Genomic DNA, 19,011 nt, shown 5'->3' with positions numbered 1-19,011 from the left:
TTGCTCAGTCTTGCACTTGCCCTTTTTCAACTCAGCACTCTTCGTCACTAAGCAGATATGTTAACTCTTCCCTCTCTTGCTCACTAACTGACACACCTGCACTCTGTTAACATTTTTAAACCTTTCAGTCTTTGTGCAGAGCCTTTCCCTTCACACCTTCTACTTACTTTGCCTGTCATTTCCAATCTCCTCCATTGCTTTTTCCAAACCCGAAACCTTCCTTTACTTCAGAGCTAGGGAACTTTTTTTTTCAGTCTGAGGGCCACATTTCACTGGTGGGCTGCCTTCCAAGGGCCACATGCCTGTGATGGGCAGGCTCAGAGGCAAAAGGGGGTCTGACCAGAGGAAAAGGAAACAGAGCAATGCATGCAACTCTTCCCTTTAACCTAAGATCCTCTAGATGTTCACAGAATCATAGAATCACATTATAGTAGAATTGGAAGGGTCCTATAAGGCCATCAAGTCCAACCCCCTGCTCAATGCAGGACTACAGCTCCCATCATCCCTGACCTTTGCCCTTGCAGGCTGAGGCTGTTGGAAACTGAAGCCCAGCAACATCTGGAGGCTACATTCCAGGCATGCAAAAGTCAGAAGTTTCTACAGACATACCCCTGACATTTCTCCATTCACCATTCAGATATGCAAGAGGCATCACAGTTCAAGGACACATGCCAGCCAGACAAAATCACTCAAAGATGATGTTCAGCATGACCACTGAGGGTTGTGGCTTGAGGATAGGGAGTGACCTCGGGAGCCTCCCAAGAACTAGATAGAGAGGCCTGGAGGGCGTCATTCAGCCCTTGGGGATGAGTTTCCTCACCCATGCTAACATTTGGCTGTATTGCTGTCATAATTGTTTCCTCTCACCTTCACTTTCTCCATGTCCTCTGACTGCTTACCTTTGAACATACTGAAATATTATTTTTGTCTTCATCTCTCTTTCCCACTCCCTTTGCCTCCAAACTCCTGTGTAATCCAAACCGTGTCTTCACATCTCCCAACCCCCACTTCTTGAGTTTCTGCAGTGACTTCTTGTCATGCTTCCTATCAAGTCCAAGGCACTAGCCCTTACTTTTAACAGCTTTCTTGGGCCTTGGAATAGCTTTGTGCAGACAACAGATGAAGTGCATGAGATCTTGCCCGCTGGCACTCCCTCCAATTTCCACACGGTTATGTGATACTCTTTGTGCTACCTATAATATCCTGGACAAAATGGAGGGAAAGAGTGCATGGAGAGATATGGTTTATGAGGAATAGGGGAGAAATTTGATTCAGTTCACGTTTCAATGAAAATCTATCTAGTTGTGATGAACTGATTTTAAGATTAAAACAATTAGAAACAGTGAAAATAATAGAAACAGAAATTGACAGATGTACCCATCCCAGATGTCTGTCTGTCTGCCTGCCTGCCTGCCTGCCTGTCACAATTGTATAGTGTCCATATATAGTTTACAGGCTATTAAAAATACAGAAAATGCAATAAAGTTAAATGATAAAAAACTTCCATTTATAAATAAATAAAAGCACAAAAACTGTCCAAGACCAGCAGAAACACAGCAGCTAAATACAATTTAAAGCCAGCATAAAACCAGCAAGGAGAATAACTTATGGTAAATATCTAAAGGCACTAAATACATATACCCATTATAATTGTAATTGAAAGGCTTAGGAGAGCAAAAAGATCTGTGTGTTGCCTCTAAAAAGACCATTGCATGGGCAACAGGCCTTTATGGGTGTAACATATGGGATCTGGTAGTTGTAAAGTAAGCACAGGTACAGTTAATATCACTAGTTGGTGCTAGTGATACCAGTTGTATAATATGTATCAAACAATATTAAGTGTTGTTACTCAGCAATCTCAGTGTATGTGCTTGCTTCTTCTTCCATAGTACCCACATGAAAGGACATGTCATAAGTGGGACACAACTACCTAGAAGATCCCCCTCCCTCCCTCTCCCTCCCCCTCCCCCTCCCCTCTCCTCCCCTCTCCTCCCCTCCCCTGTCTCTCCCTCTCTCTCTCTCTCTCTCTCTCCCTCCCTCCCTCTCTCCCTCTCTGTTCATTAAGTGGTAGAAGCTTATAGAGGTAAAGGTTCTCTTTTGAAAGCCATATGAACACATAGAAATCAGGCATTGGGCCAGTGAGCACATTGGGTTCATTAATTCTGACATGTTATATGTGCAGGGTTTAGATCTCCTCACTCATTTCCAAATTACACCCTTCTTGCTTTTCTTCCTGTTTTTTAAAGAACATAAGAAGAGCCCTGTTGGGATCAGCCAAAGGCTCCTCTAGTCCATCATCCTGTTCTCACAGTAACCAACCACTACAGGAAGCCAACAAGCAGGACCTGAAAGTAACTGTACTCTCCCCATCTTGTCTCATGCTAAGATCCATGGCCTTCTGAGGCTGCTGTCACACATGGGGCTGATTGTGTTAGTTTAATGGATTAAAAAGGTAGCACATCTGTTCCAATTTCAAAAATTCCTTTCACATTGCAGTACCTGTTGCATTAAGGAACAGTAGCTTTTTCAGCCAATATGCCAGAATTTCACACAATTGTCTTTCACATAGCTGCAATGAACAAAGTCTTGTTTTCATCCCTCACCCGTTAAAACACATATGCACTGCAGTTCCCTCATAATTCACTACTTGAGTTAGTGTGTGGACACAGGAGTGTGTATGAGAAAAGAAGAAAGGGAATGCTGCTACCCATGTCTACACCGGAATACCGGTATAATTTTCAGGAGAGGGAAAAAAAGTGCGAGCCTAAAATGTGGGAGTGCACTTTTTTCCCTGATGAAAATTGTACAGGTATTCTGGTGGGACCTCCTTTAGGATGCACACCTTAACATGGTGAGGGTGTTTGAGAGTGTTGAAGAAGCTGAGAGCAATGCCATCAGGAGTCTAGACCAAGAGGCTAACACATTTTTGTGAACATATTTTTTGAGCTATCGAAAAGACGACTGTACATGTGGACATCACCAAATAGTCAATATAGGAATCAAATTGATTATATAATTGGTAACAGAAGATGGAGAAGTTCCATACTTTCTGCAAAAACAAGACCAGGAGTAGACTGTGGTACAGATCATGAACTGGTTGTATCGAAAATCAGAGTAAAGCTAAAGAAGACCAACAAAGCAATCATAATGCCAAAATACAATTTAAATAACATCCCAGCAGAATATAATGATCAAAAGGGACAGATTTGAGGCTTTAAATTTAGTTGATAGAGAACCAGAAGAACTATGGATTGAAGTCAGAGACATTATCAGGGAAGAATGCAAAAAGACAATACCTCTAGTTAAAAAGAGAGAAAGACCTCAATGGATGACTGAAGAAACACTTCAAATTGTTAAAGAGAGAAGGAAAGCAAAAGGAGATACAAACATGGTTAGAACCCTAAATGCAACAATACAGCGACTAGTACGTAGGAACAAAGAGAACTATTACAATAGTTATTGTACAGAAATAGAAGAGGACAACAAAAAGGGAAGAACAGGAGCCCTATTCCAAAAGATTAGAGAAATGAAAGGGAAATTTAAACCATGACTAGGGATGTTGAATAATCAACAGGGGAACACACTGACTGACCGAGATGAAATAAAAGATGGAAACAATACACTGAAGAATGCTATAAAACAGATGCAAGGATGACAGATTTATTCACGGAGGAAACGTATGATGAAGAACCAGAAATTTTAGAATGTGAGGTGAAAGCTGCTCTTAAAATACTTGGAAGAAACAAATCACCAGGAACAGATGGCATACCAATAGAGTTGCTACAAGCTACTGAGACCAAATCTGTCCAAATATCAACAAAAAGTTGTGAACAAATATGGAAAACTAAACAATGTCCCACAGACTGGAAGTACTTGACATACATCCCAATTCCAAAGAAAGGGGATCCCAGGGAATGCAGTAATATACTCTGGACAAGAGGCTACTGTAAGAACATAATATGGAGAAACCGATTGGTTCCCAATCGGAAAGGGTGTGAGACAGGGGTGCATTTTATGACCACATTTGTTTAATCTATATGCAGAATATATCATACAAAAAGCAGGATTGGACCAAGATGAAGGAGGTGTGAAAACTGGAGGGAGAAATATCAATAATTTAAGATATGCAGACAATACCATACTACTAGCAGAAACCAGTAATGATTTGAAATGAATGCTGATGAAAGTTAAAGAGGAAAGCACCAAAGCAGGACTACAGCTGGACATCAAAAAGACTAAAGTAATGACAACAGAAGATTTATGTAACTTTACAGTTGACAATTGTCAGCTTCGGAGGGGTGATAGCTGGGCTGTAAACTCATTAGCCAGCAGCTAGCTGGGTCGTAAATCTGCCAAGGCTAGGCAGACAACAGGAACCGGACGAGGGAAGGCCAGAGGAGTGTTTCCAAGCAAAGTATCAAGTAAGTGTCCAAAAGCTCAGTTAAGGGAAAATCTTGGTTCAGTGAGCCAAAGATTCAGTCCAAGGATCTGAGTTCTGGTAGCTGGGTCTCACGTGGACATCATGACCAATGTTGTAGTCAGCAGCCTGCTGCAGTCACAAACTGCCTTTTAAATCCCACTCCTAGGACAGGTGCAGGTAATCAACGTTCCGGCTTCTAAGAGCTTGGTTGTCTTAAAAGGCCAGACCGATGGCATTGTTGTAACACTCACTGGTGTCTTCGCTCTGCAGGGGGGAGGGGAGCCTCCTGTTCATTCTCTGAATCCGACTGAGGGGCTTCAGCCATGTCCTGGACACTCTCCAGCTGAGGGAGAGCTGGAGCTGTGTCCTCGGGGATTCCGCTTGTCCTTCTCCTGGGTCTACTGCTGCTGCCTGCAAGTCCTCCTCTTCCTCTGAGAAGTCCTCTGAAGGGGCCATGACAACAATAATGACATTGAACTTGTCAAGGATTATCAATACCTCGGCACAGTCATTAACCGAAATGGAGACAATAGTCAAGAAATCATAAGAAGGCTAGGACTGGGGAGGACAGCTATGAGAGAAAAGGTCCTCAACTGCAAAGATGTATCGCTGAACACTAAAGTCAGGATCATTCAGACCATGGTATTCCCGATCTCTATGCATGGATGTGAAAGTTGGACAATGAAAAAAGCAGATAAGAGAAAATTATTTGAAATGTGGTGTTGGAGAAAAGCTTTGTGCATACCATGGACTACAGAAAAGACAAATAATTGGGTGTTAGAACAAATTAAACCAAAACTAGAAGCTAAAATGATGAAACTGAGGTTATCATACTTTGGACACATCATGAGAAGACATGATTCACTAGAAAAGACCATAATGCTGGGAAAAACAGAAGGGAGTAGAAAAAGAGGAAGACCAAACAAGAGATGGATTGATTCCATAAAGGAAGCCACAGACGTGAACTTACAAGATATGAACAGGGTGGTTCACGACAGATGCTGTTGGAGGTCACTGATTCATAGGGTCGCCATAAGTCATAATTGACTTGAAGGCACATAACAACAACAACAACAAATGGTGGGAACGCACTGCATGTTGGGATGCCTGTCACATGAGAGGCTGCAGCTAGCGCAAAACTCCTGTGATCTTCCAGGTTCCCAGTCTTTCAAACGGATTATTTATGGTATTATTTATCACAGAAAGTAGTGCTGAGCTTGCACTATACTTCACTAGGAGTCCGGAACTAGATTGTACATCGTGTGAAAGGTCAAATATAATGCACAAATGACCAGGTAAGAAATTGTCAGAATAATGAAATAAAGTGCAGTATGAAAGCAGCCTGAGATGCCTGGAGTAGTTTTTCTCCCCCTTCTCTGTTATTCAGACTACTTTCCTCTCTATTTTCAGATCCCTTATTAAAGAAGCCTGCTCTAAAGATTCCCAGTGCAAAGGTAATAATTGCACATGCAGCAAGAATCAACATGTGCAATTTTTACATGCAATGATTACACAAACATGAGTCACATGTTACTTCCTAAATAGATACACTTTCCATGTAGACATTTTGCAGCAAGTGAAGCAGCCCTCAGAATTAGGGATCCTAGCCATATCTACAATACGTTATATCCTACTCGTATATCTTAGTATTTGTGCTTTGCTATTGCCCCTTTTGCCTTTGGACTGTAGCTCTCCAGTCATTTCACTTTTCATTAAGGTAGTAAAAGCACTTGTGCAGCATCATTTAGTTACTCTTATTTCACCCATCATAAACTGTGCTTTCTGCTTCCAAGGTTACAGTAGTATTTGCAATTTTTTAAAATGCTTAGTCTAAAATTTTATTTCAGTTTGGAACTAAGTGTGTTGTCCATAAATGTATTTCTAAGGCATAGCTATTTAGGTATCCCATGAGCTACTGAAGAGCCACCTGAACACAGTGCACAGTTTGTGTCTCATTGTCTCAAGAGTAACCTGTATTCTTCAGCAGTTTACTGGGCAGAAAGGAAATATCAGAGAGGGAGACAGAAGAAGGTGGCACAAGGCCTCACTGGATCCATTCACCTCTGGATTCAGCCCTAACTTAACCACATGGTTGCTGACATATTAACTCAGAGGAAATTATTATTATTATTATTATTATTATTAAGTAGTAGTAGTAGTAGTATATATTCACCCTTCACCCTGAGGTCCCAGGGCAGGTTACAAAGTTTAAAACAGACCATTAAAACAAGGAAAAAAACCCTTAAAATCGCAACATCACAAATAACAGGGTGGGATCTAAAAATGTACATCTCAGGTGTTAAAGTCCAGGGTAAAGAGGTACATCTTCAGCACTCACCAAAAACTGTACGTTAAGATTTCCAGACGTGCCTCTGTGAGGAGAAAGTTTCACAACTTAGTGGCTGCAATAGAAAATGCCTTCTCCTGGCCTACCAAGAGGGCCCCTTCTGCTGATCTCAATGCCTCAGAGGGTCTTTAGGAAAGGAGGTGGCCTTTCAGATATTTGGGGCCTATGTTGTTTAGGGCTTTAAATACTAGCATGAGCACCTTCAATTGGGCCCAAAAATGAACTGGCAACCAATGCAACGGTTTTAAAATGGGTTACAGTAGGGCCCTGCTCATACAGCGGATTAGATTCCAGACCTGCGCCGAAAAGCAAAAATCTCCGAAAAGTGGAGCATAGCCTTTTTTCTCACTAATAATAACAGAGAGAGAGAGAGAGAGAGAGAGAGAGAGAGAGAGAGACCGGCTTCAAAGGCTCCCAGGCCAGTTGCAAGCCAGCAGCAGCAACCCCAACAGCTGCCCAGTGACCCTGCCCGCCACCCCTTTGGTGGTTGCATCGGCTCGCGGGCTCCTTCCTGCCGCTGCAAGCGCAGCACTCACTGCATGGCTGGAGGTGGAAGACACACCTCGCCATTGCCATCATGCCTTGCTCTGGGGCTGTGCTTCACATGCCTTGCCTCTGTCAGAAGGAGTAGTGTAGAAGCCCAAACTGAAAGCAGCCATACATCAGCCTGCTAGGAAAAGGGGAAGGGACAGAGCAGGCGGTGGCAGCGGAGCCCAAAGTGACACACCTCCACCCCACCAGCCAGCCCCCGTGTGTGGGTCCTAGTGCGCTTCCCACTGTGCACTGCCACTCCCAGAGGAGGACAAGAAGGGGCGGAGGATGGGGCTGAACTCAGCATGTACCCAGGGAAACTGAGCCTTCACCCCTTGTTATCAGGACTGGCCCCAGCACAGCTTCTACTTTTGGGCTCCATCCAGACCTCATCTAAATAATGTTAGGCACAGGCTCCTCTCCTTTGGGGCAGGAGAACGAGAGGCTGGGTTTGGATGGTGCAGATTTAAAAGTGCAAACCTCCGGCAAGTTGTGCAGTTCATGAAATGCGGCTTCCTTTCCTATGCCAGCCGTGGCTTTGATCGTCTCGGGTGATGGGGAGGGCATGTTGTGTTTTGCAGTCCAATTTCAAGGCTGCTCCCTTTGCTGTACAGCCCGATTTGATCATGTGGTTTGGAAATTGGGTGTTTAAGAAAACAAACCCCCCACCTTCTATGAGGAAATAATTAGGGAAATTGACGCCTTCCATAACTCACACACAGCTTCCCTCGGTTGTTCTGTGTGTGTGTGTGTGTATGTGCCTTTTTCCTTTTCAACGTGTTTGCTTGCTGATGAAAACCGCCGTATTAGCGGAATGCCAAAAAGTGGGGCCCTACTGTATAAGAGATCTAAATGCAACTCCAGCCAGTATTCTGGCCACTGCAATTTGGATGAGCTGAAGTTTCTGAGACTGCTTTCACACTGCACTTTATTCCATTATTCTGATGATTTCTTACCTGGTAATTTAAGCATTATATTTGATCTTTCACACAACATACAAGCTAGTTCTGGAATTCTAGTAGAATATAGTGCAAGTTTAGTGTAAATGTTCATGATAAATGATACCAGAAATAATCCGTTTCCAAGCTTGGGAACCTGGAAAATCACAGTTTTTTGCTAGCTGCTGCCTCTCATGTGACAGGCATCCCAGTATGCAGTGAGTTCCCACTGTTTAGGTGTGCTTTCTTTCTTTTTTTGGCTGACGAAAATTGTAGCATTATTCTGTCATAGGCATGGGTGCGTCAGATGGGAGAGGGGTTGCATGGCGATGGGATGAGATCTTAGACCTCCTACATAGTGGGGAACTACAGTGCACATGTGTATAACAGACAGATCTTTTAGATAGTAAGTGGTCTATAAATGGAAATAAGAAGAAGAAGAAATAGGTGAGGAACTAAAACAAGACGTTCACTGCAGCCATGTGGGATGGTTGTGGGATGCTGAGTTTTCTGCCTTACTCACAGGAATCTTGTTGTGGTTGGTATGGTATTACATTTAGGAAAGTGTTACTGTCTTTTGTCTTGTTGTTTTCCTATTTGTATTTCACTTATCTTTAACCTCATTCTGTTACAGCCATAGAAGCAACAGCAGCAGTAATTAACTCCCATTAGTGATAAGAGCAAGAATTTATAGTTATTATTTTAATTAAAGCAAGAGGCTTATGAGTACTTTGAAGAGGACCAGATATTTATTTTCTTTCTGAGCCCAGGACTGGGTCTTTCATGATGTCCGGTGGGGGGGGGAGAGCAGGAGAGTAGTCGATAAGACAGACATCCTGGCATTGGTAATCTAATTAGCAAGGTATGTGTGGGGTTGTTGCACACTTTCAGGCCCAGTTTCATTTTGAGTATGGAGGTGGAAACTGTGTAGACCCAGTGCCTGCAGGAAGAGGAGAACATCACCGCCCAGGGAACGAGAGCCTGCTGCTGCTGCTACTGTTGTTGGATCACCACCTCCACCACCCTTCCCTGTGGGACTTCTGCCTGGCAGACGTGCATCTTGCAGGACTAGGCCCCAGGTACCCAGCCAGCTGTGACTGATTTCCACCACCTGTCCCTCTTTGGAGGGATACATAAGCCGGCTGGCTGAGGTGGCCTGGGAGACCCAGTGCCTGCAGGAAGACAACATCACCGCCCAGGGAAGGAGAGGCGGCGGCGGCGGCGGCGGCGGCGGCGGCGGCGGCGGCGGCGGCGGCGGCGGCGGCGGCGGCGGCGGCGGCGGCGGCGGCGGCGGCGGCGGCTGCTGCTGCTGCTGCTGCTGCTGGATCACCACCTCCACCACCCTTCCCTGTGGGACTTCTGCCTGGCAGACGTGCATCTTGCAGGACCAGGCCCCAGGTACCCAGCCAGCTGTGACTGATTTCCACCACCTGTCCCTCTTTGGAGGGATACATAAGCCGGCTGGCTGAGGTGGCCTGGGTTTTTTGTGTGTGTGTGTGCTGGTTGTGGGTCATCCTTTTTTTAAAAAAAAAATTAACATTTTAATGTATTGTTTTTATCTTGTACGTCGCCCAGAGTGGCTGGACAACCAGCCAGATGGGCGACTAATAAATTTAATAAATAAATAAATAAATAAATAGATGCGGTTGATCAAAGGGAGAAGAAACTTTGAATTAAGCAAAGCTCTGCTTTTATAAAACCTAAGAAACATATAGATACTTTGAATATCTGAGTGCCTGCACCAGTGGAATACTGGAGGAACTTGTAAAACTTGCTGCAACAGTATTTAGAATGGAGAATGTGGTGTGAACAGCTCCTTTTCCTAATGTTTTGGCTTCTTGTTTTTCTCCACCCACCACATCTCGAAATATATCGTATATGTAATGGTTAACCATACTAAAAAATGTAAATAAGTTTATTTCAGTCAATGACCAGCAAAGGTTAACTGTACTGCTGCCCTGACTTACTTTATGTTTGTTGCTATTTTGTGTTTTTATTATTTTTTATATTGATTGTGTAATTTTATTGTTTTTATTATATTTGTAAGCTGTGCTGAGCTCTGTTTTTAACAGCAGAAGGGCAGGATATAAATCCTCTTAATCAATCAATAAATATTCCATAGTGTTGGAAACTAGAGTCTAGGCATTGAAGGCTGAAAATGATGCTTTTAAAAAAAATATTTCTCACATCTTTCCCCAGTTTTTGGTGGTAATTCCTAGGCACAAAAACAAAACAACTGGACAATCAAAATATTAACATGCAAATAATTTGCATAATATGCAAATTAGCCTGCCCAGATTTGTGGAACTGGAATATGGCAACCCTAGCCCATAGTCCCCAAAAGGCTGGTGACTCCTCCTTAAGCACATACATGTTCGGTTGCCAGTTGGCAGAATTCTTTTCATGAAAACTCGACCAAAGCAATAATATAAAATGGAATACCAAGTGATTTTGGTGTTTATTTGAAATGACCTGCTACCATGATTCTCTGGAACAGCAAAAACCCTTTACATACCTATCTAGGAGTAAATCCCATTGAATTCAGTGGGGCTTACTTTTGAGTAGATGTATATAGAATTGCACTGTGAATTCAAAAAATGAACAAAAAACATTCTAAACAATTTTAACATATTGAACATTGAGCTCTGTTCTATTAATAAATTCTAGGATAACTGATATAATTTTATCCTTCATTTCGTTGGACCTTGGTGAAAAGTGTCAGATTTGTGACCTTCTCTTCGGAGACTAAAAGGGGGGTAAATGCAATAATTGAAATTCTTAATTCATCATGATATAATTAGCTTTATTCATCTGGTAGTGAAAACTAAATATCTCTGTCAATCACAATAATGAACAATGGCAGGAACAAGTATTATGATGATGAGAAGCATCTAACGCTCTGTTGTACTCAGGTAATTGTGACAAATGATTTGCTTTTAAAAGAATCAATTTGTTCCTCATCACCCATAATCTTTTCCCCTTACCTATTTTACATTTCCAGCTTTAGAGGTGTGCATCAGGTGAGTTAATTATGGGACAAAAACATTATTAATACATGCATACAAAGGATTAGTCAGAGTTATTTTTGTGACCAGAACTGGGTCATAGGGTTAACTATAGTATACACTAAACCTGTCATTGCACTATTATGTTTAGTATGAATGAGAGATGACCAGACCAGTGTTAACAAACTGCTCTGATGATAATAGTTTTAAAAAATCTGAATTATTCATATATTTGGCTTGGGTTTTTTTTGTCATTTAGCACCATTAAATAATTCTTCAAAGTGGACAAAGATAGATGGGAATGAAATGATTTGCCCACAAAATGACTACATTAACAAATGGTGGGGAAGATGCTTTACAAATGGTACTAGTCAGCCGTGTGGTAGATTTATTTCAGGAATGCCTGTAGTAAGTCAGAAAACTCCAACAGAGGAAGGCCTTCAGATTGATCCTAGGAAACATAAGCAACTGGATATGCATAATGCTGGCCCTGCTGCTTTTGGCTGTCATGGGTAGATAGAAAATTGTTTACTATTTCCTGGATTATTGTCATAATTTTGCTGCCAGGGAGGGGGAGAGGCACTTGTGGGATTTTCTGCTTTTGGTGCCAAAATTAGTGGGCTAGCCTTGGGTACTTTGATTAGAGGGTGGGTTGGTCACCATTTGTTGCTCTGCTACAGATAGCAAAATGTCTTGGGCCTGCCCAGGATTTATACTGATTGTCTTCTTCAGAAGTAAAGCAAATCTTATGAATACTTATTCTACTGCCTTGTCAGAAGCTGTAGATGTGCCACTGTTACAAGACAATGCAAGAAAACTGCCTAAGGTTTGCTTGCCTCTGAGAAGACAGTCAGCCTAAACAGATAAGAATTGTGTTTGAGGGGCTGCACTACAGATGTCGTATTACAATAGTTTGTGTTTTCCCCTCTTTGAAAATGGATTTGTGGGTCATGATGCGACTGTACTCACAATGTAAAATGGTGCCTTGAATATGCACAGCTGAATATGCATGCCTGATCCCTCAGTCTTCAAGGAACTTATTTGTATTTTATTTTACTTATTGGCAGGCTCTCTTGAAAATGGATGTGAAGGTTCACCCTTGAAATGCAGAATATGTCCTGTACATGAACATCAGCTTTTGTTATGATATCTTAGTGGTCAAGGAGAACATCTCATTGTGTTCTAATTTGTATTCTAGTCTGCCACACACTACAAGAATTTATTTTTAATTATTTACTTAACAACATTGACATACCGCTTGATTGCAATAAAACCTCAACGCTGTTTACAGGATGAGGGAGGAATCAAGCTTTTAGTGAAAGTCAAGTGTAGAATTGTGTCCTGAATATGTGTGTACTAAATTACATTACAAGCAAACCTAAATAATCTTCCTCCACTTTGGCCAAAAGAGGAAAAGTTATAGCCATTTTTAGATTCGCCATTATAGTGAATGGGGACCACAGGACTTCATTTTATACAGAGTGGCTTAGAACCCAAATTACAGATTAAAGCAGAGAGAGCACACAGGAAGTCAGAAACAGATAGATTTAAAACAAACTGATAGAGATGCAAGACAAATCTTGGGGCCCATGCATATCCCTAGAATATACTGTCATTTTTTTCAACAACATTTTGCTAGGTGAATTTGCTGGCAAAGCATATATTTGCTTAGGTTTGTTTTTACTGTTGCTATTGTTACTAGTACTATAGAGATGGTTTTGATATTTTCAGTGTCTTCTCAAGAACTTATTCTATATTCCCATAACATACTAACAATGTCTATTGGCACCAATGTAATAGAAGGAGATGTTCCATTTCTCTTTGGATTTGACCTTTTGTTGAACAGTGAATCTCAGGGCAAGTGAGCATATTTCTTTCTCCCCACTGTCCCAACAGTAGGAAGTTTCAGGACACCCTTTTGCACAGTCAGTTTCTTTGCTCAGAGAGAACACTGGAGACATTATATAGTAGCTTTTGTAACCAACTGTTTATGAAATAAATATATAGATTGGGCAGAAAGAAGGAATTTATATATCCATGCACTCTGAACCCTTTCATTTGTAAGTTACTGCTGTACATTTTCCCCCCAAATGCAGTTGCCACTCACCAGGCACACTCTATGGAATACAACACTGTATCTCCCTTGTTTATGATAGCATTCCATGCCACATGCCACTGAGAAATGCAATAAACAGTGGAAGAGTCTAAGCCATGTATACTGTGTTATCTTTCTCTTCCTCCCCCCTCCCTGGTACATCCATGTGTACCACTGCAAACAGTTGATGCAAGACAATGGAGTGATCCCTCCATTAACTTGCATAGGATTTGGATCCACAGAAACAATGAGGACAAGTTTCTCCCCTACCAGCGAGGATCCTGTTACTGTAAGGGTTATGGGTGAGGGGGAGATTCTTACCCAACCAACCAATTTGGGGACTCTAGGCTATTGCCCCCCCATGCAAGTAAATGAAGATATTGTTCATCTCCAGAAATGGTTGGTGGAGAAATAAAACCTCACCCTCTAGCAAGGATCCTGCTACCCAAAGATTTCTGGCAGAGAGGTCTTCTCCCCCCACCAGCCATTTTAGAAGCTGCAGCTTTTTGTGCTTAAGGAGGACCTGATTTTAGTTGGGGTGCTGGAGGCTCAATGAAAAGGAGGGCCAGCTCCATGCTGGGGAAGCCCAGCCATCTGTTCCACCTGCATAGGGTCCACCTATCAGAGATTTGCAATGACATTTGGCTCAAATATTTCCTTATCTTGCTAGATTGGTAGTAGCAGTAGGGGGTTTCGTGGCAATTGTCCTCACTTCATATTCATTTCAGTGAGTTTGTGCAAGAGAACTTCTGAACAAGTTCCATAGGCCATTGCACTATAAAATATCACTATTCGGATGAAACCTTGAGTGGCTGCTGTGAGATGAGTAAATTACACTTGAAGTATTTGTAATGAGGCATCTGGCTTCTGACATTTTGCAAAAATTAATTAACAGCTTATTTGTGATCTTCTAACTTTTTATTAGGTTTATTTTGCAGTGTGAGATCAGGTCAAATGGTCTTACTGAAAAAGAAACCCTGATTTCACAGTATATTTTACAGGGCTGTTTGCTTTGCCACAAGTTGATTGTCAACTCCTCCCCCATGCCATAACCAAATTCCCAAAGAGTGGTCAATGGATTCTATGAATGTATATAAGGCAATGCAAATCTGAACCTGGCAGAGAATGAATCATTTGTAATCTAAATGGATATGATAGACAAATGGAGTGAACTTACCTATTCAGGAACTATGTATAAGTGCTCCATCCATTCATCTCTCTCCTTTTAAGGTGATGAGGAATGGAGGCTCCATTTTCAAGCCTCTCTACTTGAAGTCCCCTTTCAGAAATGAAGCCTCACTCACCGTGTAACTGATGAGTGGGGCCTAGTTGCAATCGGAGGTGAAGCTGCTGCCTCCATCTTCTGTAAGGGCAAAGTCGCGTGTCGCGTCTATTATGCACGCACGATGTGCAGCATGAGGGGGTGGGGCTTAAGGGCCTATTTAAGCCCAGCCACCCCTTCCTACCCCCTCTTTGCTCGCGCGATGCCCACCCCACCCTCCCTCTTTCATGGTGTGCCTAGGGGTCGCTTCGGGGCCGAGTAGGAATTTTTATCCTGCCCACCCTAGTTGGCTGGCAGGTTTTTTGCCTGCTCCACACTATGGGAGTGGGAGGGGATCGGGTTATGGGGCATTGCGATCAATAGGTGGTTTTGGCTAATTTGCATTGGAGGTTTTTTTTTTTTTTTTATATAGTTTTTATTCAAATTTTTCCAAAAAACAAACAAAACAAAGTAAGAAAAAACATAACAATACTGCAACAAAAAATAAAAATAAAATGGTTGACTTCCGATTTGTCACAGATCAGCTATAAGTATATAATATACATCAAACCTGTCCCTTAATATGTACATACAGAATCCCTTTTCTCCATAAGCTGTCTTAATTAATCATCAAATCCCAGTATCATCATTTTATTTTGATCTTTCGACAAAAAGTCTAAGAGAGGCTTCCAATCCTTAAGGAATGTATCTGTCGATTTTTCTCTAAGTAAACACGTCAATTTATCCATTTCTACTAAGTCCATTAATTTCAGTAGCCATTCTTCCATTGTTGGTATTGATTCCATTTTCCACTTTTGTGCATATAATAATCTTGCTGCCGTAATCATATATAATAATATTCTTCCATATTTCTTTTCTATTTGTTTATCCATAAAACCCAGTAAAAAAAATTCTGGTTTTGACTGAATATTTATCTTTAAAATTTTTTGCATCTTCCTACCTATCTGTGCCCAGAATAATTTCGCCTTTTTACATGACCACCACATATGATAAAAAGATCCTTCTTGTTGTTTACATTTCCAACAAACATTAGAGACATTACTATACATTTTTGACAGCTTTTCTGGAGTCATGTACCAACGGTACATCATTTTATAAAAATTTTCTTTAAGATTATAACATAATGTAAATTTCAAGCCTTTTTTCCACATATTTTCCCATTGATCCATTTGTATGTTATGACCAAAATTTTTTGCCCACTTTACCATGCACTCTTTTACTTGTTCTTCCTCCATATCCATTTTCAATAAAAGTTTATACATTTTTGCAATTATGTTTTCATCATTTGTATACAAACCTATTTCAAAATCAGATTTACTTATTTCAAACCCATACATTTTCTTGTCCATTTTATATCTTTCTAACAATTGTAAATAGGCAAACCAATGAAAACTATATCCTTCCTTTATCAATTGTTCTCTCTCTTTCATTGTGTATTCTCCATGTACATTTTCTAATAGTTCTTGATAAGTTAACCATTTCTCTTTTCCAGACATTTCTCTTCTATAAAACGCTTCTTGACTTGAGACACATAATGGTATTTTCGAATAAAACCTTGGTTTGTATCTATTCCATAACTAATTTGCATTGGAGGTTAATGCCCTACCGGGCAGATTATTTTAGCACTAGTGCGGGAAGGTGCAGGAAGGGAAATAGGTAAGGACAGCTAGGTGGCCCCCTTAGGCACCTTTGGAGGTGATTGGCGGTTTCGGAGGCCTGTCTGTCAGAGCTTTCCGGCTTGAGGGCAGGATATGGGCTGCCTCTGGGGCCAACTTATCTCATCTACCCAAGGGTTATCCTGCCCAGGGTGGGGATGACGTAGGAGGGCCCCCCACTCACCTACTAGGTGTGGCCTGGGTAAAGGTAAGCACATGGGCTTGCCCTTCTTCCGGCAGGGGCTGGTCGCCCGAGAGCTGTATGGCAAGATACTTGCTTATAGACAGTTCCCACACCTAGGTTTTCCTTCTGCAGGTCACTTTAAATTGGGTTTTTGTTTAATGTAATTTAATAAAGTGGCCCTTGTTCAACCCAAGCTGATGTCTCTGTGTTTTATTTCGCCCCTCGACTGCAAATGACATTTCTCACTTTCTGAGCATGTTAAATGGGGGTGGCAAGTATATTTAGCATAACTAAGATTATAAACTGGAAAAAAACAGTCTGCAATTTGACAGTGGTATGTTTGGATTTTATCTAAAGGAAATGTTCAGCAATATTTTTTTTTTTAAAAAAGAAGTTTAAACAACTTGTAATCCTGTCTTCATAGTTCAAAAAAATCTGTAATTATCTAAGTTACTCTATTAGATAGGAAATGTGGATGGTAATGAAGCTGATTCATCAAAGTCTCTTTTCTACCAAGTAGTGTTCTGTGGATGGTGTCTTACCTGTCATATTTGTATTCTTGAATTGCATAGAAGATTTATCAAGTAAAATGTTTTCTGCACTCACTTGGCTATATACTTACAAAGTTTAACAGCCAAGTAGCAGCATGACATTATGGAGGATCCAGAGAAAGGACAAACAGAAACTATGCAAAAAGGCCTCTGGTCTGTGCTATATCCATAACTGTGCTGGGTTCCCAAGATCAGAGCTTGGAAAAGTTACATTTTTGAACTACAACTCCTATCAGCCCAATCCAGTGGCCATGCTGGCTGGGGCAGAGGGGAGTTGTAGTTCAAAAAAGTAACTTTTCCAAGCTCTGCCCGAGATAGACCACCTATCAATGTACTTTGCATGCAGAAGGCCCCAGATTCAATTCATGACATCTCCAGTTTTTTTTAAAAAAGATTGGGTAACAGTTAATGTGAAAGACGATTGTCTGAGACCCTCCTGCTAATCACAATAGACTAGTACTATGCCAAAAATTTCTCTCCATCAATTCATGAGAAAAGAAATTGGATTGAAAGCAACAACAGTGTGTACTGATCATATTTGCTTGATTGATTTTAATTCTAGGCATGGAACGAATAAGAGAACATCAGCAATTTCTGTTTCTCTTTCCGTCCCCCCCCCCGGAATTCTCTGACATCCCTAGGGGTGAGGGGAAGCCTTATATAAGAAGTCTCCTAGCAGGAAAGGTCTCTTCCCCCCAATAAAAGACAAAGGAGAATATGCTTACAAACACAAAATTTTTGTAATTATTAATGAATTTATACCTCACCTTTCTGCTAAATACATATTACACAAAAAGAACAAAATAAGATAAAAGTGCAATCTACAAACAAGACAAAACAAAAAAGCAGAAGCAACAGGAGCAGCTGTTTTGAAAGCTGGTCACACAATGGGAGATTGGGAGCTGTGGGGCTGCCCTCTTCTCTGCACCTTTGGCTCTTTCTCCTGCCAGCATTAACCAAGGTTGTCTCTTAACTGAGACAGGATTTGAAGCTGCTTCCATAGTTGGCTCCAACATATTCATACTTTGTATTTGATTGTCATGTGCTACAGCTAAAATACTCTGTGGTGGTGATACTTCAGGCAGTGTTTGGCTCAGCTGCCTGGCTGTCATTACAGATGAGTCTTAGCAGTCAGGACAGCCTCTGACTGCCATTGTTTGAGTTACTGTAACTGTGTGGTCACAGTAATCTCTGGCTGCCATTGCTGAATTGCTCTGACCCTAAAAGGGACAGGACAGACGAGGATAGGACAGACAGAAGACCCTAGGAAAGGAATGGTGGCAGAAGCAGATGTGTGAGAAAAGAAGTTTGGAAGACCAACTGATCCAAACAAATCTGGTGAAGAGAAGATCATCACCACCAGACGTTTGAGAGAAGGAGGAAAGGGGGAAGAAAGGGAAGAAAGAGGAATGATACATTTGGCTGGTACTACAGGGGTGATGAAAGCTCAGATTCACTTATTTAGTATAGCCAGGTAAAAACTTGGGTTCAGGCTTCTAGTCTGCATAGATGATAATGTACTAAGAGATTTTATAGTGGTAATGGAAGTTGGTAATTGATTGTGGTCTAACAAGTGGGGTAGGCAGAGGGATATATTTGGTGCCATTGACTGAGCTGCATACAACTTATAGATGGGCCTAGGGCAGGAGGTGTAGAAGAAGTAGGAGAGGAGAAGGCAAAAGCCCTGGAAGGCAGCAGGCAAATGGAAGCAAGAGAGGACACTAATAATGAAATGAATAATGAAACAAAAATAATGCTTTGCGGCCCAGGGGTGAAATAAGACACAGACACAATATGCATTGGGTTAAATAACGGGCCACTTTATTAACCAAATCCATATCAGAATATGAACCTGCAGAGGGGAACATAAGTGCGGGATTATCTTGGTGAGTCAGGCAAAGCCTGCTTGCAGCTATTGGGGCGATTCAACCCCTGCCAGGCAAGGGGGTGCCAATCTGCCAACCCCCTGCCTTGACCACACCCATGTGGTGTGTAGGAAGGCC

This window comes from Rhineura floridana, chromosome 1, assembly GCF_030035675.1.
Source record: "Rhineura floridana isolate rRhiFlo1 chromosome 1, rRhiFlo1.hap2, whole genome shotgun sequence".
Classification (NCBI taxonomy): domain Eukaryota; kingdom Metazoa; phylum Chordata; class Lepidosauria; order Squamata; family Rhineuridae; genus Rhineura; species Rhineura floridana.
Note: the sequence above shows the minus strand (reverse complement) of the source record.